The 24,815-nt window shown below is 40.6% G+C and overlaps 1 long non-coding RNA gene across 1 annotated transcript in view; it reads left to right on the top strand.

Moving 5' to 3' along the window:
- Positions 1-3,424: 3,424 nt before the first annotated feature.
- The window catches only part of LOC140454637 (uncharacterized), a 162,185-nt gene continuing 140,794 nt past the window's right edge, over positions 3,425-24,815 (top strand). The window contains exon 1 of the long non-coding RNA XR_011952732.1: positions 3,425-3,537. This is a non-coding gene — a long non-coding RNA (uncharacterized lncRNA). The remainder of the gene's footprint in view (positions 3,538-24,815) is intronic.

Genomic DNA, 24,815 nt, shown 5'->3' with positions numbered 1-24,815 from the left:
CCTGTCTAAATGCCCCCATGTAGTTACTATTCCTTTGTCTCCATTGCTGCCTGGACACCTGCAGATTAATATTGCCCAATAGTAGAAAATCACTTCCAGGCCACAAGATGGACAAATCCAAGCATGAGTTTTTACTTGCAAATAGCAAAAGTGAACACCAACAATAGGAACAGAGATTGTAGTTTACCCCAACAATGCAAATCAAATGCTTATAAAACTGCATTCTGTACAGACAGACAAATGCAAATCACCAGTCAGGGGTGGCATAGCCTGCACATAATCCTCCAGACAGTGAGGCATTTTGCATCCTGATAACAAGGACCATATTTCCATCATTCATTCAGCTTCACCCTCCATACGTGTACCAATTTAGGACAAGTAATTGCACAAGTAATGGGTCACCTTTGGCCAGCGCACCCCTCCTTTTGAAGTCATTGCTGCTGACTTCAGAGGCCAATGTTCAATTTGCAACCAATTTTGATGTTGAAAATCACTTCTTTGACCAGCATTTGTACCCTAAACAGATTCACTCTGCATGCGTTGTAAAGAGATGACAAAAAGATTGCAATTTACTATTATCTGGAGTTTGTAAATGTATACTTTATGTATTTGCCTCTTCGCTGTCCCAGCATCCAGCAGACATTGATCCCACATTTTTGGGCTCAAACTGACACTGATTCTGCCCACCCTAAGTTTTATCCTGATCAGTTTCCACTTGCACTTTGCCATCCTTTGCTGTTATCTACATGCAGGGAAAGGGGCTCGCAGTGGTTACTGTCACCACTGGTTCTGCCTGTACCCTATTACCTCACATTTCCCTGACAGTCCACTTCCACTCTTCTGCTCAACATAGAGACCAAATACATCAAACTTTCCCTCGAACGGTCCTCTCTGTCCCCTGAACACTGGCATTACATGTTACTGATGCCCATCCTGGTCATCCATGCTCCTATGGTTGCTGGTACTGCCAATACCAACCCTTAACAAAGCCACCCATGCCCTCTAAGGTTGTTTGGCCTACTACCCATCTGCCTTAAGCTTGCCCCCACCACCAGCCCTACTCCCCCATTACTGTCCCTCTGTACACATGCTTCTGCTTTCCCTAATTCCAAACCAAATTTCTTTATCCTTTAAAGAGGCTAACACCACCACTGGTGGTGAACAATAAGTCATTAGATTCCCACATTCAAAGAATGAATATCGAAAAGAAACAAATCTTCTAGATCAGCAGATAAAACCTATGAAATGCATCCAGTTTCCCAGAAAAAAAAAGTGACATAGATGCAATACTCCACTCCTTTTGTCAGGATACAACCAAAATGATTATAAACTTATCTCCATCCATCATAGAGTAGAGAGGAAACACACTGTCCTCAACACACTGCATCCATCAGTCTAGCCAGCCAATTAGGGATGGTGGACAGTGGAGAAAAATCATTAAATTTGTAGAGTCAAAGACTGCCCAGTTCCAATCCCAATAATATTTTGCATTCATCCATGAAAGCTACATGTTCCCATTGAGAAACTTCCTGTCCTTTCCCACCACCCAACATTTTCCACATTCTGTTCATTGACACAAAATTTTCACATTGTCTCCAAGCTCATTTTCAAAACAAATTTCAAATACTGATTTCAAGTTACCTTGTTTATAACAAACATATTCCATTTAGTTAGGTAGCCAGCTTGGTCTTTTCTGAGTTTGAAAGAGATACTGGTCGCACTCCCAACACAAATAAAATATGAGCATTTTAATAAATGATACGAGAGGATGGATTACTGCAACAGTGATCTATGCAGTTAACTGGCAGTGATTCCAACTGAGAGAATAAATGAATAAAGATCAAAATTATAAATCTGTCTGTTACTCTGGTTGCAGGAAATAAAAAATTACAGGGGTAATTGTACAAATTCATGATTCCGTGGAAAAACTTTATTCATCCATAATATCCTGCATCTGAATTCCTGATATGCATGTTTAGTGGGCCAGGTCGGAGTATAACATCAGAAAATGTACTTTTGCAAGTTTGTTTATTTTCCTAAGAAAACAATAATATTTAGTATCTTGGCACCATGTATAGATTGTCATGGGATACCAGAGAGAGATCACAGTCAGGCTTTATAGTCTTGAATTAGACTAGACCCACAATGTGTCGCAATCTGCAGATTATGAGAACAAGATCTGACTCAAGAATAGTGAATGCTCATAAACAAAACGACATTCTATTCATCGAGTCATAGTTATACAGCACGGAAACAGACCCTTCAGTCCAACTTGTGTGGGCCAACCAGCCATCCCAATCTGACATAGTCCCATTTGCCAGCATTTGGCCCATATCCCTTTACATTCATCCTATTCATATAACCAGCCAGATGCCTTTTTAAATCTTGTAATTGTACTAGCCAACACCACTTCCTCTGGCAGTTTGTTCCATACACAGACCATCCTCTGCAAGAAAATGTTACCTCTCAAGTCCCTTTTAGATCTTTCCCCTCTCCCCTTAAACCTATACCACCTTGTTTTAAATTCCCCCAGCCTAGGAGAAAGACCTTGGCTGTTCCTTTGTCCAACATTAAGAAATTACCTGCTGCATGTGACAGTTGCACATCTGGAAAGATTAATGTGGCAACAATGTGAAGTGACATTTTTGGGGCAACGTTTCAGTTCTAAAATACTGAAGAGAAATCCATAAAGGTTGTTTTTCAAACCCTAAAAAAAAATCCAATGTTTTACAGCATTGGACGCCTGTCATTTTAACTTATTTTGGATGTTGGCACTATTTGTTTCTGACTCGTATTGCTTGCTGGGAATCAAGGGGTTGAAACTAAATGAGGATCATTGCTCCTCACACTTCATTTGAACGGTGAAATACAAAGCCAGGACAGATTGGAAAGCAGGTTCAAAAGAAGTCTCCCTGAGAGTTGACCCTGAACAGAAGCTTTCTTGAAAGGATCTGGAGATTCCTGCAGGGGTTAATCTCCAAGCAGTCTAAACCCTATTAGCTCAAAAGAAAAATTCCCAGTCAACTGATTACTTCGAATAGATAGTGGCAGAAGAGTTTCACAATAACTCCAGTTGGAATTTCCTCTGGTGTTAGGATCATTTTAATTGTCTAGGAAATCATTCTAAAGGATATAAACCACAATTTACAAGAAGTATTACGTTTTGAAATAATGTTGAATGGGATGTGAGAGATAAATACACTGACTTGTTTATGTTTTAGAGCACGCTGATACCTAGTCCATCAGAAGATTTTGATGTTGACATCTGTTCCTGAAATTTCATTAAAAAAACAGAGAAAGTCCTGCCCTTGAAGGTGCAAAGCCACCATATTCTCTGGGGAAAATGGCTGGTTGCACATTGTACACCAATAGTTCATGAAGACAGTTGCATACATTAATGCCTATCCACCTTTAAACAGATCCAATTTTCACTTCTGAGAGAACCAACATAACTTCAGGAGGAGGGCTCAAAGTGCTGGAGTTCTTTGGCGATGGAGAACATCATTGTTGGGTAGGGTCAAGAAACCGTTGGAAGAGGTAAGGTGCCCTTTGAAATTGTTAAAAGTAGATTTCAATGTGTATATTTAACAGATAAACTAATTGGAGCTGTCTGTTGTATTCAAATTGTCAAACTGGCAAGGAAACTGTCATGCTCCCATTTATATCTGCTGACCTTTAATGATTTTTGTAAAAGCTGTCTTCAACTTTAAGAAAACCAGGGATCATTATTTCAATTTTTGTCTGTTGACCTAAGCCCGAGGGCTATCACGATAGGATTTGTGCCACATAATGGATTTCACAATCAATTGTTATAGTTCCTGTTATTTCACAGTTTGATCACTTCAGGAGCTTTGAAGTTGGGCTATGAATGCAAAGGTTTGTTTTATACAGGAGTGAGTAGTTCAAGAAAATTAAATGTTTCTTTATCCATAAGAATGATCAATTTTAATTGGTGCATTTCTAAATCGAGGCTTAAGAAATTTATTTTATTTCATCTCCATGTTAGTCCTGACATGGTGGTTGCTATGTGATGCGGCATGGAATATCTCGGAACAGATTGCTAGCTGGGCGGCATGGATTGACAGGAGTTGGAAGTAAGTTGGTAGAGGGTTTGTCAAGGACTATCATGGAGGTTTGAGGCATCATGAGGTGGTATGATTGGCATGGATAAGCTGTGGAAGTTTCTGTGGGGTGTGAATGGTGGGGATGGAAGGATGTTTCTGTTTGTTTTATTGTTTTTTTTAACAACTTGAACACAGTCCTGAGGCAGCAAGGACAGCTTTTTCTATATCACCACCTCCACACCCACCAGACTCTGTGGCTGTCCCGATCTCTGTCTAGGGGAAACAGGCCTCAATTCATTTAACACCCACCTTTTATCTAGGATAGTCTCTGTCTAAATCTAAATTCATAGAACGTGTTTGACTCTTAGCTGCCCTCTGAAATACTGAATGAGGAGATGGTGACTGTAATGATTGTAACAAGGTCAGCCAGGTGTATCTCATGGAATATGAGCTGCTAACCTGGTCCAATCAGGGAGTTCTGGCTGACAGATAAATACAAGAGTGTCAGGAGTTCTGCTCACTCTAGGAGCCAGATCTGAGCCAGCTGGATCAGTGTTATGTATTATGCACGTGTAAATAAAGGGTCACTTGTTAACAGGATACCAGCTTTCATGGAGTTATTGCAGTGACATCATGGTAATTTTACTGAATTTGTAATCTGGAGTGTCAGACTAACCAGATCCAGGGATATGGTTTTGAATCCCACAGGGTCAGATGGTGAAATTTGAATTCAATAACAATCTGGAATTAAAAGCTAGTGTAATGACAACTGTGTAATCATTGTCAATTGTTTGAGAAACCCACCTGTTTCTTTTAGGGAGGGAAATCTGCCAGCATTACCTGGTCTGACCTATATATGTTCCTAGGATTATGACAATGCAGATGACTCTTAACTGCCCTCTTAAATGGAAAAAGTGAGGACTGAAGATGCTGGGGATCCGAGTCAAAAAGGAATGATGAAGAGCTTATGCTCAAAACATCGACCCTCCTGCTCTTATGATGCTGCCTGACCGGCTGTACTTTTCCAGCACCACACTTTTTGACTCTGCCCTCTAAGATAGCCCAGCAAGCTGCTCAGTTTAAGGGTATTAGGAATGAGTAATAAATGCTAGTCCAGCCCTTGAGGTCCATATTCTTAGGCAAATAGAAAAAGTACTCAAGGATAATTAAGGATGTAAGTAATACTGGCCTTGCTAGTGATGCTGATGTATCTTGTGAGAAAACCCAAAACTATCACCTCCCCCGACATTTTGCGATTTCCCCACTGGTCTTTAAAACACTAACTAGGCCTCCCAACTCAAAGGTAACCAACCAAGAATCCCAGAATTCCCCATGAGCCCAGTAACCTATAGCATCTTATTGGAATTGCTTGTAATACCAGCAGTGTCCACTATCGGCTCTGCTGGGACTATTCTGCTGCCAGTCAATCAGATCAGCCGATGGCTCTCAAGTAGGAGATCTCCTTTCCCTGAGGGGAAAAAGCTTCCACAATCACCTCGATATTATCTCAGCCTATTATGGCTGTGAAGCAGCGGTTTTAGAATCCTTTAGTTAGTGACAAACTTACCTACCTGAGTGGGGGAGGGTGAGCAGTATGTGCTTTTGTAAAATTCAAAAATACAACCCACAGTTCCCGAATGGTAAACATTAGGAGCTGCCCTTGCCAGTTTCCTTCACTGGGAATCTAAATCCAGAATCTATCATTTGTAAACTGAAGCCTGTTAAGCATAAATCTGGCAGTGTTTTTGATATTCACCAAATAGCACTGACGCTCTGTTGCATTTGCTCTTGTCTCACTTTACAATAACCCCTAGAATCAGGGGTGATTTAACTGGACGTAGGCCATCCCGAGTTAACTATTTTAAGCTTTTTTTTGCTGAAAGAGGACAAAACTCATTGAAAGGCAAAATTCATACGTCTCACCCACACATTAACTTGTCACATCCTCTCTTAAATATAGAAAACGTTGTAATTTAAACATTTTCTGTTTTTAACAACGTAATACCCGCCAGGATAAAAATTATTTTTAGCAGCAACATCAAAGCTCACCAGGGATGCCATTTCCGTGAAAATTCGCCCACTTGACAACATTAAACCTCAGCAGAAGAGCCACCAAAATTTCATAAACAGGATTAAACATTGCCAATTCCAAAGGCTTTTAATGGCTCATCAGTGGAGGTTGCTAGAGATTCATATGTCATTGTAGCACTCTTTCCATTTTTTAAACTTATTGGGAGTAACTTTCCCCACAGTGTGGGTAACACTCAATTAGCAGTACTGATGGATTATTTTTTTCTTTATCTCTTGGCACCTTTTAAACCACTTAATTTCAAATCGTTTTGGAAAAGAACAGGAAATATTTACAAAGGTTAACTGAGGTAAGATTGATACTGGCCCTGAACTCTCCTGATCTTTTGCCATAAGTTTGGTAGGAAATTGGCAGAACATCCGGAGAAATAACGTAAACTGGTGAAAAAAAGTTATTTAGACCATTTCTTTGGAAGGTTTAGCTTTTCAAAAAAAACCACTTTTTGCATTTGCAGTTTTTTTAAAGTAATGAAACTAAGTTTTGTTTTTTTTTCCCTCTCTTGACCTACTGACATAACTCATCTGCTGTGTTATTTTATTTGACTGAGTCGATGGTAGAAGGAATTCAGTCCATGTTGCTCTGCAAATTTTAAAACCTTTCTAACTAAATTGACTAAACTACAGTGTTGTCAATTCCAGAAAATACTTAGGATCGTTTGACACAACGTTGAAGATGTCACAGAGTGAAATGTAAATAACAGAGGGCTCGGTGAGGTACAAGTTTACAAAATCAAATGCTTTTGACAGGACTGCTGATCTATACCATTCAGATAAATTGGATTTATTCCCAGAAGACAAGCATGTTTCAACCCTGGGTCACTAATGAGGAAATTATCAATTGCCTCTGTCCTTCTCACTCCCTGACCCAGAAATACTCTGTGACAGACATGTCTTCAGGCTTGATCATAACAAGATTTGGTGTCCCTAATTTTAGATTTTGGAAACTAAATTAGTAATGACTAAAGCATTTCAGTTGAAATCTATGATTGTGAACTATAATGTCTTCAGGCGTGTAGACACTGACAGTTTCAATGCAGGATATTAGCATTGCAAAATTTGGCGTTTTTTTTTCCAAAACTGGCTGCCTGCCTCTCCCCTTTCATTTTTGTTCTGTCAGCGATCACTCAATAATACAATTACATTCTGTTCAAGCTTTCATGGGCCAGCATTGCCATACATGACACAAATTTTCCAATACGTCTCACTTGAGACATATTCCTTCAAGAGTGCTTAAACTATATCATTCTGCACAGTCATGCATCAGTTCTTGGACAGTTATTTATCATATTCCAACTACATTGTAAGGTTAAAGTTGTTTCTCTTTAGCGTACTGTTCCTAATTGATGACAGATGACTATTGAAAATTCTTCCATGTCCAGATTGAGGCATGGCTGCATCCATTTGCCAGCAGCAAGCATCGTATGGATCCTGTTAATGTGCACATGTATCTTTACTTTTTATTGCTGCTCACAAGAGAGCACTAATATCCTTATGATTGGTGTAAACTCTGTCCCTGGCAGATCATTTTCCTTTTTTTTTATATTAAAAATCAATCTCTGAATAGATTACATGAAAGGTATATTTGACATGCAGCCAAGTTATCATGTTGCCTGTTGAAGCCATGCCCACCTTCCTTGGCATTCTGTTTAAATTGTTCGATTCCCATCAACCTCTGTTGGCTTTGGTATGTCTCTTTTTATGGTCACAAGTGACATTTTATGTCCTTTTCACCTGCCTGCATTATTTGACCCACTCCCTTTCATCCAACGACTGCACTCTTCAGGTTCCATTGTTTTCTGTCTAATCATAGCTGAAGCATCCTGAGATCCCCCTCATTTTCGCTGACATGCTGCCCATAGACAATTTCATCCAAAAGCACTGGGCTGAATTTTATCAGAAGTCAGCTAAATGTCAATTTTGATGTGTTTCACGAAAGGTGAGGCTGAGTAAGTTTTCTCACAGTACCTTCCCAAACTTGCCTGATTACCTATGCATTGCATTGCTATGGCACCCACTTTTTCTACTCGCCGTAGGAAGAGGTTTTTGCCACTGCCGGGGTATCTAGGAAATCCTTGAAACCTATAAAATTCCAACATAATTAGAAAGGGTAGGTGCAGGAGACATGTCGCTGATAGTAGGGCAGTCCAGAACCAGTGGTCACAGTCTAACGATACAAGGTAAAATATTTAGTACTGAGATGAGGAGAAATTTCTTCACCTGGAGAGTTCAAGTCATGCAGCTTGGAAACAAACCTTTCGATCCAGCCAGTCCATGTCAATCATGTTCCCAACTAAACTCGTCCCACCCGCCTGTGCTTCCAAACATTTTGTATTCAGGTGCTTACCTAAATGTCTTTTACACAATGTAACTGTGCCTGCATCCACCACTTCCACGTAAGAACCATTCTGAGTTTAAACAAAAAAAGTTGCCCCTCATGTCTTTTTTAAAGCTTCCTCCTTTTACCTTAAAATGATGCCCTGTGGTCTTGAAATCCCCTACCCTAGGGAAAAGACACCAGCCATTCACCTATCTATACCCTTTATGATTTTATAAACCTCTAACCGTCCGCCTTCTATGCTCCAGTGAAAACTAATCCCAGCCTGTCCAACCTCTCCTTATAACTCAAACTCTCCAGAGAGCAGTGAGCCTAGGGAATTCCTCACCAAACAAAGCCACTGAGGCAAAAACAAGAAGGATGTGGCAATTTTGGTTGAAGGTATCAGAGGGTACGGAGAAAAGCAGGGCCAGGCTACTAAGTTGAATGACTAGATATAATCATAATGAACAATGGAGCAGGCTCGAAGGGATGAATAGCCTAATCCTGTTCCTGTTTTCCATGTTTCTATCCCAGATCCCTGCCACTGGCATCTGCTTTAAAGCTCAGCTGTGCACTCTACCATATGCTGGAAGTTGCCCTTCACTATCTATGTTGTTGGAGAGCAACCACAGACCAACACTTCTCAGGGCGTAGGGGAATGGAAGAACTGTTCTAGACAGCTGTATTTCATGTTCTGTATGTTAGAACATAAATAGAGTTCACAGCACCTGCTGAGAATCAGACAATAATTACTCCTAAATCAGGAAATAACAAAGACACAGCTGACTCAGTAGGAATGCCCTAACTATGTAGAGTAGTCTGAAGGGTACAGCACAGATACCCAACACCCTATGTCATGGCAGGCTGAATCTTTGAAGATGCGATTTTGTAGGCTTTCATTCATGGAATATTCTTGTCATGGAAACAGCAACATTAGCATAGATCAAGTATCTCAGTGGCTCCATATTGCAAGAAGTTCTGATTATCTCTTAAGACAAAAAAACCTCATTCCTACAAATGCTCATGCTTCCACCACTCTGCCAGTACCCTTGCTATTGACGTTTAGTTAGCCAATCCCAGGCTGGAAATGCCCATGTTATTGTAATGTAAACTAAAGCTGCACCTTCAAAGTCCAGAATGCTTAATAATATGCTGCAAGGACATTTGTAGTCTTCCATCAAATTCTATTTCACAACGTTCCAGATTGGGATATCACTGTACAACTTCTGAGTTATCATGACTTACACACTACTTGTTCATTGTTGTTGATGTGAAACTACTGTATCCCTGTCTGTGATATTGCACTAAATGGAATTAAACACCTGTTAAATGACCAGTGAGTAATGTCATTGGTGATCTCAAGATGGAGGGAAGATTCAATAGATAATGGGGGCATGGTGATTTCGTCAGGATCTACTGAATGATATTTTGAAAATGCAATAACTGACTTCAATAACCAATGCCATCTTCCTTTATGTCGTCCATAGGGAAATGATGAATAGGCTGGGACTATTTTCCCTGGAGAGTTAGATTAGATTCCCTACAGTGTGGAAACAGGCCCTTCGGCCCAACCAGTCCACACCGACCCTCCGAAGAGCAACCCACCTAGACCCAGGGCTGAGGGATGGCCTTACAGAGGTTTATAAAATCATGAGGGGCATGGATAGGCTAAATAGACAAGGTCTTTTCCCTGGGGTCAGGGAGTCCAAAACTAGAGGGCATAGGTTTAAGGTGAAGCGGGGAGGGAAGGTTTAAAATGGACCTAAAGGCAACCTTTTTTTTTTAACAAGGAGGGTGGTGCATATATGGAATGAGCTCCTAGAGGAAGTGGTGGCGGCTGATACAATTCCAACATTTAAAAGGCATCTTGATGGGTACATGAATAGGAAGTGTTTGGAGGGATATGGGCCAAATGCTGGCAAATGGGACTAGATTAATTTAATAAATCTGGTTGGCATGGATGAGTTGGACAGAAGGTTTTGTTTCCATGCTGTACATTTCTCTGACTCCAGGACTTGCAGCACTTTTTCATTGACAGCCTTTGATCTTTGCTTCACTAGAAATCCTAACTGTTAGGCTGGACATATAAAATGCAAAACTTGGTCTGGGATCATAGTGTGACTGGATCCTCCTCATTTTTAAGTATTTCAAAGTTTTGTCTGCGTTTCTTGAGCTGGTGCACTGAAATATGAGAACTATAACCTGAAACTGCATGCCAAAGTGTTCAGTGTACCTGAGTGAGATGGTATTCCCTTGTGTCAATCATTGTAATTTGCATACTACATGTAAATCAAATGCGTTTGAGGCTTGCCCCCTATTTTGAGTAGATAGTTAAATATGGTAAAACCGCGCAAAGTCAAATCAGATGGGGCATAACCAAAAATTTGTTTGTGCAGAACATAAAGGTAACTGAGGAAGTCTCCATGTCATCTGATTTGTCCAAAAACTTGCTGTTTGGTTTAACAAGAAAAAAAGCAATTGAAAACGCGGTGATGAGGTAAATTGGTGACAACATGTCTAACTTTCAATTTGTTCACATGTTACAATCACCTGACCATATATAATAAAGGCTTTGAGAAACAATATTGAATTTTCCCAGAGTTAAACTTTAATCTTTTACTGCTGTTTCCTGAGGAGCATGATACAGTCCGCCACATCATCAATGCAGTCAAACATAATTTCTGTTTACTTTTTTGGTGAAATATGAAATCCTAGAGCATCTCTGCAAACTTTGTGGCTTCAGCTCAGGAAACTGGAGCGGGTGAACGTTAATCAGCCTCTTCAGGGTCATCAGGGTGTTAATCCTCCTTTTTATCCATTGATACATTCTGTTCAATTTGCTGATGTACACCTCACAAAATAATTGGAGGTTATCCAGGCAATTTCATTAAATGGGTGTTGTCTTGACATTGCTTTGTGAATGTGCTTTCTTGGTCTTTCCAAGAAACAGCAGCTTTTTGATGCCAGCCATGTTAATACTGTTCAAAGCAGGGACACATTACAGGAGCAAAAGTAGACCATTTGACCCATTGAATTTTGTCTGCTTCTTCATGAGATTATGGCTGATCTGATAATCTTCAGTTCTGCTTTATTGCCTTTTCCCCATAACCCTTGATTCCCTGACTGATTAAAAATTTGTCTGTCTCAACCTTGAGCCACTTAATGATCCAACCTTGACTGGCATCTACAATAAAAATTCCACAGATTGACTGCTGTCTGAGAAAACATCTCCTCTGTTTTAGATGAGTGCCAATTTACTTAGAGTCTGCTGTTTGATCCTAGACCCTATCACAAGAGAAGACTAATTCTCCACACGAATTCTATTGAGATCCCTAAGAATTTTGTGTTCAATAAGTTCCGCTGTCATTGTTCTAGACTCCAAGGAGTATAGAAATGTGGTGCTGGAAAAACACAGCAGGCCAGGCAGCATCCGAGGAGCAGGAGAATCGACGTTTCGCCTGAAGAAGGGCTTATGCCCGAAACGTCGATTCTCCTGCTCCTCGGAACTGCCTGGCCTGCTGTGTTTTTCCAGCACCACATTTTTCAATTCTGGTACTCCAGCATCTGCAGTCCTCACTTTCTCCAAGGAGTATAGTCCTAACCTACTCAACCACTCCTCCAAACAAAATACCACCACACCTTGAATCTACCTTGTGAATGTTCTCTCTAATGCCAGTGCATCTTTCCTTGCTTTACTTCCTGCCATTATATATTTCAACTTTAAATACTAAACAGCAACAAAAATTAAAGCAATCCAATTTCACCCATGCCTTTCATCCATACTGTCCAGGATTTAGACAAGACCATTTTGCAGTGTATGACTTGGTCCTGTAATGTGGCCTAGCTGTTCTTCAGTTTCTTGGCACAGTAGTGTGACAAGTGTCCATGAGATGGTTTCATCTAGAGTTACTAGTCTGGAGCTTTGGCTTATTATGTATATTCTTCTGCTGTGTTTCAAGGAATCCCTACAGAACAGAAAGTGGCCATTTGGCCCATCAAGTTTGCATTATAACACTCCAAAGAGCATCCCACCCAGACCCAGCCCCCACCACCATCCCAATAGCCACTCATTTACCATGGCCAATCCACCTATCCTGCGCATATTTTGGTCTGTGGGAGGAAACTGGATTACCTGGAGGAAGCCCACACAGGCTCCTGGTAATATGAAGGAGAAGTGCTAACCACTAAGTGACCATGCTGCCTCCGTCCTGAGGTGTGGAAGTGGCTGTCAGCTTTGTCACAGCCAGAGTTTTCAGTAATCCAAACATGACTCATTGAGGCTTTACTGCAAATACATAGATAGCTCTAGAGAAACAGTTGAATGGATAGAGCTCCACAGATAGATAAATATATACAAGGAAAGTCAGGTAGGTGGATAAAGGAAACTATTTCAAGTATGGATAGGCAAGCAGTCAGATAACTAAAACAGAAGTAATGCATATTGACGGAACATGCATGCTCCCAGTGGGACATTATTAATATTTCTTCTTTGTCGTTGCTCACAGAAATCTGCACAACTTGTACATTCTGTACCACGATTAAACATTCATGACAGCAGGTATTTTCCAGGCATGATACTGGTAAATTAATTAAAACATTGATGCCAAGTGGAGTCAACTGCATGACCACCATATAAAGACTGAAGTTGTGCCCACAATTTAAAATAAAGTTGGGGAGGTTCCTATGAATTGCTCCCATGACGTGGGTTTTACTTTACCAGAAATGCAATGGAAGCTCTGTTTACATACACAGACTGATGAAGTACGTCTGATGGAGGACTTCTGAAGTATATCCTGGCCAGAAGCAGTGTATAATCTATAAATGTTTATATACTGTACAAAAAGAAAATCAATCACATTACTGCCTATGTAACCAACACATACTTGCATGTTCATCGATTCAAATGTTATTGCCAATTTGATGGTTTATTTTACATGAACAACTGGCCCCTGGCATTCTCTAGTTCTGAGTCATGAAAGAGTTTTTTGTAATGTTCTATTTCAGGTTTAACACAGAAGCAGCCTGTTTGTGGGCACACTATCCATGAGAGCATCATTGTAAGAGAAAAATGCACTGAAGCACCTTTCATTCTGGAGTGTTTGTTTAAGAGCAAGGACTGGATAAGTTAAACATTTTGCGTGCTATTTAGAAGATTGTGTATGGTTTAGAGCAGGAAAAGGCCATGGATATGACATTAAATAGGTTGAACAAATGAGAAAACAGGGAACTAAAATTCTGGTCAATATTTCTGAGAGAGATTAATGTTCAATTTCACAGCCTCACTAGTGAAAGATTCCTTCAAAACCGCTAAACTGTGACAGCAATTGTTAAATGCTTAGGTTATATTGCAAACAGAGACCAATTTATTGAAAGTTGAGAATCTAACAAAAAACAATATATGTGGAACTCTGCTGCCTCTTTGGATATTGCTTCCTTTCACCTCTTACTGAAGATGTCTCTTGTTTTGTCACTGTAAGGGTAGATGTGCAAAGGAGCGTGGAAGTGTTACGTATCTTCCACTAGTATTCTCTGCCCACACCTTGTACATACCACCTCCAAATCAATGCCACATCTCTGCCAGCTCTGGAAGTGATGTCAGGTGGATAATACATCTGTTCAAAATGTGAGTGAAGAACATTATAACAAGATACAAATAACAGGACACCTCATGCCTTAGTAATGCAAAGCATAAACGACATGGTGGCTCACAGCACCAGAGACCTGGCTTCGATTTCACCCTTAGGCTACTGTATGTGTAGAGTTTGCACATTTTCCCTGTGTCTATGTGTGTTTCCGCTGGATGCTCCGGTCCCCTCCCACAGCTATGCAGGTTAGGTGGATTGGCCAGGTTAAATTATGCACAGTGTCCACGGATGCTTGGTTAGGTGGGTTAACCATGCTGTATACAAGGTTACAAGAAAAGGTGGGATGCTCTTCAAAGGGTCAGTGTGGACCTGATGGGCCAAATGGTTTGCTTTCACACGATAGGGATTCTATTCTATGATAAAAAATGGTGCATTCCTGACATTCAGCACTGTTATGGGTCCCAGGCAGAAGAGGTTTACATGTGAAAGGGTCACTTCGACAGAAATGGCTGATAACAGAGTACAGTGCTACTGCGATAATTGAAGAGAACTTTAAAAACTGCAAAATCAAAGGAAAAGCAGGCCAGTCAGTAGAGAGGAACAAAATTATTGTTTGTGGTCAAGGTGACCCTTCATAGAAATTGAAGAAAGACAGAAATGTAAGTTTTAAAAGCTCTTACTTCAGCTCTGACCTGTCAAGGTCATCTTGACCTGAAACACTGGCTCAATTTTTGTCCACAGATGCTGCCTGACCTGCTGAGACTTTTCAGCAATTCTTGTCATTATTTTGGATTTCCTGCACCTACAGTGTTTCACTCTTGGTAAAAATTACAAAGTTTGATGCTGATGTTTTGTTGGTTTATCATGCTTATCAGCCACACTAACCAAAATTTAAAAGTCCTCTAGCACACAAACCTACTGAGACCTTTATTATTAGTTTCTTTCAAGCACTTTTAGACACTATATTGTTTAATTTTCTTGGCACTGATAAATTAATCCATTTTCATAGAATTTCTTTGTGCGCGACTAAGCTGTTCTTAACTCAATTACAATAAATGTTAAGATAGCATGCAAAGTCATTTTACATTAATTGTCAATTTTCTTCCAACTATTCTATTCTGTATGCCCCTAGAGACTGCTTCATGTAGCAGGGCAATTGGTCCTGGCAGCAACATCCTCATCCTCAAGCTCACCAAAGGGAGAGAGGGAGGAGATCTGGTAATATGACACCACATAGTCACAGAGATTCATAGCACGGAAACAGACCTTTCGGTCCAACTTGCCCATGCCGACCAGATATCCTAAATTAATCTAGTTCCATTTGCCAGCACTTAGCCCATATCCCTGTAAACTCTTCCTATTCATATACCCACCCAGATGCCTTTTAAATGCTCTAATCGGACCATCCTCCACCATTTCCTCTGGCAGCTCATTCCATACGTGCACCAACCTTTGCATGAAAAAAGTTGCCCTTTAGGCCTCTTTTAAATCATTCCCCTAGCACCCTAAACCTATGCCCTCTAGTTCTGGACTCCCCTACCCCAAGGAAAAGACATTGTCTACTTATCCTATCCATGTTCCTCATGATTTTATAAACCTTTATAAGGTCACCCCTCAGCTCCGACGGTCCAGAGAGAACAGCCCCAGCCTATTCAGCCTCTCCCTATAGCTCCAACCCTCCAACCCTGGCAACATCCTTGTAAATCTTTTCTGAACCCTTTCAAGTTTCACAACATCCCCATCTCAGCTGCTGAAAGCCAGAACTATAAGTGACACCTTCAATGGGTGGATTTATTCAATGAATGAGAAATGTGTGCTGATTGGTCACATAATGATTGGAATGGAAAAGCAACAGGGATTGTCAATTGAGTTTTACTGATTTAATTCAAACTTTGTTTCCCAAGGGTATTGCCATCCAGATGCAATAGGAACTGACTGCACCATAGCTTTTTCCTCAATAGAAATATGTGCAGATTAGATTCCCTACAGCGTGGAAACAGGCTCTTTGGCCCAACCAGTCCACAATCGACCCTCCGAAGAGTAACCCACCCAGACCCATTTCCCTCTGACTAATGCACCTAACACTATGGGCAATTTAGCCTGGCCAATTCACCTAACCTGCACATCTTTGGACTGTGAGAGAAAACCGGAGCAAACCCACACAGACACGGGAGAATCTGCAAACTCCACACAGACAAATGCCTGAGTTGGGAATCAAACCCGGGTCCCTGGTGCTGTGAGGCTGCAGTGCTAACCACTGAGCCACTGTGCTACAATGTGTCGATGTTTTCTTTTTGGCACACAGAACATGTCACATCTTTTATTGTTCATGGAATGACACTGACAAGGCAAGCATTCAATTAGGGAGCAAATTATTGCAGATGCTGGAATCTGTACTGAAAACAAAAAAAATGCAGGTGATCAGAGCATGTCAGGCAGCAGCCATGGAGAGAGAGTAAGCCAATGTTTGGAGTCTAGATGACTCTTCATCAGACCTGACATGAAGTGTCAGGGGGTAACATTTATGCAATAATTAGGGGGTGGACTACTGGAGATCAAAGGTTGTTGATAGCGCGGAGTAATTGATGAGAGTGTGAGAATGGCAGAACAGTGACGTGTCTAACTGCCAGATTGGAAATAACAGACAGTCCCATTGGGATGGGAGGAGGGGAGAGAGGACATGGTGACACAGAATGCAACAAGTAAAGCTAAAAAATAGGAAAGAGATGGGAGTGAGTTCACAGTCTGAATGTGTTGAACTCAATATTAACTCCAGAATTTGTAGTATCTGATTTATTGTTGTCACGTGTACTTAAGTATTGCTTTGTGTGCAGTACGAGCAGACCTGAACCTAGAAAGACCATAAAGGGTAATTGAACCAAGTTGAGAGTGTGGTGCTGGAAAAGCACAGCGGGCCAGGCAGCATCCGAGGAATGGGCTTATGCCTGAAATGTCGATTCTCCTGCTCCTTGAATGCTGCCTGACTGGCTGTGCTTTTCCAGCACCACACTCTCGACTCTAATCTCCAGCATTTCCAGTGTTCACTTTCTCCTTTGAGTAATCCAGTTAGTATTTTCTAAATGTTCAAACATTCTTTATGATAGACTCTAACGTTTTCCCTTCTACTGATGTTAGGATAACTGATCTTAAATTTCCAGTTTTCTCCCTCCCCATTCTGTAAACAATTGGGTTACATTTACCACCCTCCAATCTGCCAGTAATATGTTGGAATCCTAACTCCAATGTACATTTAGGATCTTGAAATGTTATTGGGCATGGTGAATTTTTGGCAAAATGTTTGCATAACCTGCAACCATTACAGACAACTTCTCAAGAAGGCACAAGAATGGTGTTGGAATCCACATGAAGGAAACACTTACAAAAAGATTAAGGAAATATTGATGTCTACAGATCTCTTAGTACATTATAATTCTTCCTTTCCAATTCTAATAGTAACTGATGCTTCAGTTGCAGGTTAAGGAGCTATGTTCTTTCAGGAGCAGATAAATGAGTGTCACAAATCAGTCTATTATGCATCAGAGGCATTATCTGATGCAGAAACATGATATTCAGTGATTTAGAAGGAAGTTGTCTCAATTTATTAGTCTTGTTACAGATTATCAGATCACATTCTTCATGTGAAAATAGGCATCAAAATAAATCATGAGCATTTAGTTTCTTAACAGAATGAGAAAAATAACTAGCAGGAATGCCTCCAAGAATATAAAAATTTAAGCACTATCTCATAAAAGTCGCTAATGAAAGAATCTATGAGCAGGGAGAATTGCAGAGAAGAATAGATACAGTCTGCAGAGTGATGGCTCAAAGACTTACCAGTCATGATGTGGATTTCATACAAGAGATCAAATTTCAGATGCAGTCCACAGCAGCACAAAAAGCAATAGGTCACAATTGGCTGAGCCAGAGTCGGTAAGACAAAAGCACAAAACCAACATCTGCCTGCATGGTACTGAGGGACTGTCATATCAAAGCTCAACAGGGTGGCCATGAACATTTATTTCAAACACAGGAATCATGTTAGAATTATTGAATCCATACTCATGCCAATGACTTGTCATTCCAGTTTCACTTTGAGAGGACAACTTGGGGGTACTGCATGAAGACCCTTAGAAATCACTAAGTGCACCTTATTTGGCAATATGGTGGCTTGGTATTTCCTGTGGACTTTAAGGAACCTATTACCAATTATCAATTAGTGCTACATTTGGCTGGAAAGCACAAAACCAATAATACCCTTGTAGATAAATGATTTAATATGTGTGATTTACCAGGTTGTTGCCAGGAATGAAGAGTTTGAGTTCGAAGGAGAGGCTAGATAGGCTGGGACTTCTTTCACTAGAGAGTAGGAAGTTGAGGGGTGACTTTATAGAGGTTGATAAGATCATGAGGGGGAGCGATGAGGTGAATGATAGGTGCCTTTTTCCCTAGGCTAGGGGATTTCAAGACTTGGTGGCATATTTTTAAGGTGAGACAGGACATGAGGGGCAATTTCTTTACACACAAGGTGATTTGTGTGCGGAATGAACATCAGAGTAAGTAGTGGATGAGGGTACAACGTTTAAAAGACAATTTAGACAAATACATGAATAAGAAATACTTGGTGAGATATGGGTCAAGCACAGGCAAGTGATACGAGTTTAGTTTGGGATGATGGTCAGTGTGGGCTGGTAGGACTGAAGGGTTTGTTTCCATGCTGTATGACTGTGACTCACCACATTCCCAACTGAACCTTGGGAACATATGAGAAGGGATTTGTTTGTATTTGATGGAAAATTTTCCCTCTTCATTATTGATTATTTCTCCTAATGGACCGAGGCTAAGAAATTGCATAAGATTGTAGTTACCTGGATCGGACATGAGACACAGTACACAGTATCCCTGACAGAATTGTTTTGGGTAATGAGCCACAATTTTTGAATGAGTGCTACCAATTCTGGATTTGGACACGTCACAAGTTGTGGGTACGTCACACACTTACCCACGATGGAACAGAGAGGCAAATCATGGATTCAGAATGGTTAAACTGCGCTGGAGGAAGATTTCCAATCTCTACATGAACCTATTGAATTCTAGATCCAGCCCACTCTACTGTAGTTTAGCACCCTCTGAGTTTCTGATGAAAAGAAACTCAAGGCTCAGCTCCTTACCCTACCATGGAAATTGGCTCCAAATTTATGCTTTAATAATTCCAAGGTAAGTAGCAATCCTATCATGTTGGACAGGCCACAACATGTTTGAACAATGCTATTGTGTGAGATAGGCTCAATGTGACAGTTGGAGGTTAAGCTTCAAACAGAAAAGATACAATGAAAATGGAAATTCTACATCATTCATGCTAAATGGGACTTTGACCAGGTTTAGCAACTCAACACTGGGTACCTAAAGGGCACCACTGGCCATAACAACAGCAGAATTGTACTCCTATACAATCTGTAACCGCCTTGGCACAACATACACCCTACTCAACAATTACTCAACAATCACCCTACTCAAGTCAAGTATCCTCCCTGGTTTAGGAGGATACACCAGGAGCAGCAACAAGCATGCCTAAAAATGAGGTTGAGAGTGTGGTGCTGGAAAAGCACAGCAGGTCAGGCAGCGTCCGTGGAGCAGGAGAATCAATGTTTCAGGCAAAAGCCCTTCATCAGGAATGAAGCTATGAGCCGAGGGGATGGTGAGATAAATGGGAGGGGGGTGGGGCTGGGGTGAAGGTATCTGAAAGTGCAATAGGTAGGTGGAGATTGGGGTAAAGGTGATAGGTCAGAGACGAGGGTGGAGTGGATAGGTGGGAAGGAAGATCAACAGGTAGGACAGGTCATGAGAGCAGTGCCGAGTTGGAAGGTTGGAACTGGGATAAGGTTGGGGGAGGGGAAATGAAGAAACTGATGAAATCCATATTGATGTTATGGGGTTGGAGAGTCCCGGGCAGAAGATGAGGTGTTCTCCCTCTAGTGTTGGGTGGTTAGGAAGTGGCGATGGAGGAGGCCCAGGACCTGCATGTCCTTAGCGGAGTGGGAGTTGAAGTGTTGCCCATTGAATCTTATCAGCTATTTAATGAGATCACAGCTGATTTAAATCTTCAGGTCTACTTTCCTGTCTTTTTCTCATAATGTTTGATTTGCTTATTGATTAAAAATCAAAACAAGTCAGGACCTAAGGCTAGGTCCTTTCAGCAGACTTTATAATAATGTAGAATCTAATCTGATAACCTGTGAATAGTTGAAGAGATGGAATATATTACATCCTGTTTGCTGTTGTCATTAGACTGGAAAGTGGCTACCTTTGCACAGAGTAGGTCACATAAGCCCTGAGAGAACCCAGACTCTTAAAAGATATGGATGACTGCACATTCAACATGATCATTTTGTTGAGGCACTGTCGCCTCTCAGTTGGATATAAAAGATCCTACGGCATTGTTGAAGAAGAGAAGGTGAATTTTGTCGGGCAACCTGGCTCATATTTATTATCCTAACAACATCAGAAAAGTCATAATCAAATTAACTTTGTGCAAAAAATGGTGGCATTTCCCTGCATTCAACAGTGTCGATCCTCTTAAGGTACTTCTGGGGAAATAAAATCCTAAAGTAATGGAAGGTGCTAAACTAATGTAAACCTGTTTTCATGTTATTCAAAACAGAGGTAATTCTCAAAATGTTTTAAAAAGTTCTGATTCTTTAATCATTGCAGCTTTTAAATTATAATACTCCACGATGCTGTTCTGAGAGTTCAGTTCAGGGATAAGTAGTTAATAATGATGGGTAATTCTGTCACTGTCAGTGTTTAAATTTAATTGAAGTTTTTATGTTGGAAGTCATGCAATTTTATTTTACTCCCAGATTATCTTCTGTGATGTGAGTCATTTCCAATAATTTTAAGAACCAGACATTTCTTAAGACTCATGACGCAAATCTTCCCAAGATTTGAAAAATGTCTTGTGAAAGAGGTGGTAATGTTGCCCGTAAGCAGGGGATATTTTTATTAATGTGCCACTTACATTCAATGGGCCATGTTTGAAAGCATATCTATATACTTCGTATTTGTTGTTGAAACCCTTTACTTCATTACTTTTGCAAGAACATATGTCCAAGGGCATCATGCTTCATGAAAACAAACAGATTGCAAGGTTTATCGACCTTTCTTTGATGTTGGAAATGAGGGTGCAATATGTTTCTTTTCAAAATATGAGCCAACAAGAACAACTTACAGTCCTTATCTATAGCTGTTAAAAAAAAACTCTTCAGGCCTTAACAAACAAATTAGCTGTCATTTTCTTTTCTCAAGTGGCAGATTCGACAGATCCAGATTTGTTCTGAATTCACAGAAGTCTTATGACAATGAGAGACAGAAAGGGCTAAATTGGGCTCAGCCATAAATGGAATCAGTAAACAGATGAGCCTAATTGATGTAACACAGGCAGCAAGCTCATCTTACCTGACCTGCCTATTTGCATGATTGCTATTTGCAACCAACATTGTTCAATGGCTGCATGCAGCAATAGAGGAATTAACATTCTAACTCACCACCACTACTTAAAATTAGCAATACTACAAGAAGTTCAATTGGCCTCATGAGTAGGTCAAGGTCAGTGAATTCATTTGCAATTAAAGCCTTCTACAAACCACATTATTTTTCTGAGTTAACTTGCCACTTAATTCAACACATCCCATCAATCACCCACGAGCAATCTTTATTTCCCAGAAACTCAGTACTCACATTAATGAGTTCTAGCTCACCCTCACTTAACACTGCTACAAGATTCACGCTCACAGTGGGTACACAGATATCAACTAATCAATGTGGAATGCACGGCCTGAAAATAGGGTGGCAGCAGACTCAGCAGTAATTCTCAAAATGCAATTGGATCAACATTTGAAGAAGAAAATAAAAACAGGGTAGTGGGAAGTGAGCAAGAGAGTAGGATAAAATATTTGGACTGAAGTTTTGTCAGAAAGGATCAGAAGTCCTGCTAGCAGTGCCAAAGTGGGAGTCGACCCAGCTCCAGCAGAATCCTGAGGGACGGCATTTGTTCCTGGTGGTTTCTTAACAGGCTGCACCAGGGTTGTCATTCTCTCCTGAATCCCAACCCCCACCACCGGAGATGCCAGACCAATACTAGAAACACCAAGTCAGTAGCCTTGCCACATCCATTTCTGGAAGCGGCCAGTGTTGAGGCCTATTGGTATTATTGCTAGACTATTATTCCAGAGATCCAGGTAATATCCGAAGGGTTTGAGTTCGAATCCTGCCAAGGCAGATGGTGGAATTTGCTTTAAGTTAAAAACAATCTGGAATAAAATGTCTAATAATGCCACCATTGTCAATTGCTGGGGAAAGGACTCATCTGGTTTCCTTTAGGGAAAGAAGCTGCCACTTTTACCTGGTCTGGCCTACATGTGACTCTAGAGCCACAACAATATGTTTGACTCTCAACTGCCGATTACACACTTAGGGATGGGCAATAAATGCTGGCCCAACCAGGATGTCCACATCACGTGAACAAATACAAAAAAAGGAGAGGGTGCCTCATTTCTGAGATGCTGTTGAAGCCAGTGAGTACGTTTGGTGAAGCTGGCAAAATGCACTCATAATTCTGTGGTTGGAGGTGAGGAGCTTCTGCAGCTGGGATGGGTGGGGCAGAGGTAAGGCAGGTATGGCTTATCCTGATAGTAGGATTTTGAGTTTAAAGGAGGCTATTGCCACCATGGAGATCCTTTGTGGAGGCTGTATCAAAGAGGTCCCAGCCCTCGTTCCACCACCAGGTGGTCACCAGGCTTTACCTGGGGATAGAAATAGACTATCTTGACATGGGGTAAGTTCCCAAGGGGGCAGAAACCTTTAACTGGCAATCAAGTCTCTCAATTGGTTACCCTGACACTGGCCAAAGCATGGCAGTGGACAGATGACAGGTCCCCTCCAGGTGCCTTCCCCACCATATTGCCATCCCTTCCTCCTACCCGAAAGAAAATGGAAGAACTGTGGATGTTGCAAATCAGAAACAAAAACAGAATTTGCTGGAAAAGCTCAGTAGGTCTGACAGCCTCTGTGGAGAGAAATCAGAGCTAGCACTTTGAGTCCGGTGATCCTTCCTCAAAACAATTCTGAAGAACGGTCACCGGATCCTGAACATTAACTCTGATTTCTCTCCACAGATGCTGCTGGATCTACTGAGCCTTTCCAGCAAATTCTGTTTTTTTGTTTCCTTCCTACAACTAATCCATCTCAAAAGTCCTGGAAAGTTTAGTCTTTAAAGTCAACTCCTTCAAAGCTTGCTGAGGCACGATAGGCTGAATGGCCTTTATCTGTGCTGTATTAATCCCTAGTCCATTAATGTATGGACAATTGAGAGAAAGGCTCCGTTTATCGGTTGATTTACAACTGTTTTGTCAATTGTGTCAGAAAGTGTAAGTGATCACATTGCAAATATATGTGAACAGGAAGCAACAGACAAAGAGCAGAAGAAAAGTGAATCAAGATTGTGGTAAATATGAGCAGCATGTTCTCACTCACAGTATAATGAAGGCCCCTGGTTTCTCTGTCCTTTATTCCATCCACTCTGTCATACCTAATGAGGTCCAGAATGAATTCCTCAAAGCCTTATAAAATCAAGGGATTGTAGCTTTTGAGCTGTAATCCCACCTGGCTCTCTTCCCAATTAAGATGAGTCATATTATCCTCCAAACACAAAATAGTCTTGAGATGTTGCAAGTTTTCTGGAGCATGTACAATGATACAAATCAGCTGAACTTGCAGCGCATTTTGTGTTTCAATAAATAAATATGCATCTTGCTACTTGGCTGTATATGAATGATTTCATCATGAAGGTGAGTTCACATTTTGATGTGACAAGAAACCTTCAGTCCTTAATTGTATTTGGACTCTTTCTGTTGGCCTTTGACCTAGAAGAAGTAAATGAAAGGAAAAATAATAATGATTTTAAAAGATGGTTAGGTAATCTGTAATTGTAAATTGTAAATGCTTTAAAAAGACTTTTATGAGATTGTATCATCTCTAAAAGAGATATAGCTGGCTAATAAACAGTAATGGTCAATGTGGTCTAGCAGTCCTTGATCAGGAGGCAGTACCAACGGGATACTAAAATACAGATATTATGTGGTACACAGGCACAAACAGAAAGAGTTGGCTACTGTCTGAAGAGGCGTCATTAAGTTTTTAAAGAGAAGGGAATGGACTTCTGCTTCGAAGGACTGTGTACCTGAAACTGGAATCATAAAGGCACACTAGACTGACCACTAATGCTGTGATATAATGTTCACTGTGCCTGTTTTTCCTGTGCAATTCTTGCTTTTATCAACCGTGATTTGCATCCTAATTCCAGTTTGATCAAAGTTGATTCTGATTCATATTTAAGTAAAAGTTACAAAAAGTGATATTGCGCCAGTATATTTTTTAATTTGAAGGTTGTGCGGTAAATTAGTTATTTTGATTTGCTGATGCTCACAGGGATCAGACCATCTGTTATGTTATAGCAAAATGTATAAGTATTGTATGCAATTACTTTTCATTTACAGTATATAAACAGATCATTTGGTGTAATTGATCCATGAAACAGCTAATCCTATCAATAAAAGAACATTTTCTGATTCAGTATGTGGATGTATCTACCAGAGAAGGTGCAAAGTTTGACCTACTCTTGGAAAATAAGGCAGGGTGTTAGTGAGGGAGCACTACGGGGCCAGCGATCATATTTCTATTACCTTTAAAATAGTGATGGAAAAGGCT

This window comes from Chiloscyllium punctatum, chromosome 3 (assembly GCF_047496795.1).
Source record: "Chiloscyllium punctatum isolate Juve2018m chromosome 3, sChiPun1.3, whole genome shotgun sequence".
Lineage (NCBI taxonomy): Eukaryota > Metazoa > Chordata > Chondrichthyes > Orectolobiformes > Hemiscylliidae > Chiloscyllium > Chiloscyllium punctatum.
Note: the sequence above shows the minus strand (reverse complement) of the source record. Positions and strands in the feature narration are given on the sequence as shown.